The sequence below is a fragment of the Chrysochloris asiatica genome, unplaced genomic scaffold (genome assembly GCF_000296735.1).
Source record: "Chrysochloris asiatica unplaced genomic scaffold, ChrAsi1.0 scaffold00074, whole genome shotgun sequence".
NCBI lineage: Eukaryota > Metazoa > Chordata > Mammalia > Afrosoricida > Chrysochloridae > Chrysochloris > Chrysochloris asiatica.
Window position 1 is genome coordinate 14,011,991 of NW_006408592.1, and position 883 is coordinate 14,012,873.

Consider the following 883-nt stretch of genomic DNA (forward strand, 5'->3'; position numbering starts at 1 on the left):
ATCAGGAGATGGCCTTCCTTTTTCAATCTTCTTCCTGAGAAATTTGAAGATGCTACTGTTGGTCATTGTGATGTAACTCAGGATTTAATTTTTGGAGTATTTCCTTTTTAGTCTGCCTGTCCTGCTCCACAACCCCCAGTCAGGCCTTTTCCCTAGTGATAAACAGCTCACGGTCAGCTGCAGCTATTTTGCACTGCCATTTTGTTTTAAGTGGAAACTGTCACTTTAAATTTTGAGGAGATCTGTGCACATGTGTAGTAGAACCCTCTGGGCGTGGGGTGGGGTGTCCACTCGCTCCAGCATCCTCTCTAGTGACCAGAATGGAGGTGCACAGACAGCAAGAGGCCAACGAACAGATACAAAAGAAAAAAGAATGTTCACACCTTTATATCCATGGTTCTGTCAGGTGTCCATAGCTGCTCTGATCCTTCCCTCACTTGGTTTCGCCCAAGATGGTGGCTCCAGGAGCAGCTGAGCATCTTGAATTAGAAAGCAATGGATTACTTGCTTCTGTTACCAATTCCCCTTCCAACCTTCTGAATATTCCTTTATATGCAGTTCAGTGTTCTGGCACCATCCTCTGAGCCTGCTTGGTCTGGTATTCTGTGTTGTTGCTGACGAAGCTCCTCACTGCACTTCTACCTGATCTTCCATGTTGTTTGTTCTCTCTAGCAGGCTAATTTTTTTTTTTTTCTTAAATGATTTATTGTGAATTATGTGATAGTTTACATGGGAGAACATTAGTTTTACATTTATTCTATCGTATATCGTCTCATTGCCATGGATGAAATCCCCTCCATGCAATCCTTCCCCAGTACCCCCCAGGTCTTCAGCACACAGTTGCTCTCCCTCTCTGGATCTAAAGTCTCCAGCTGCTCCATCG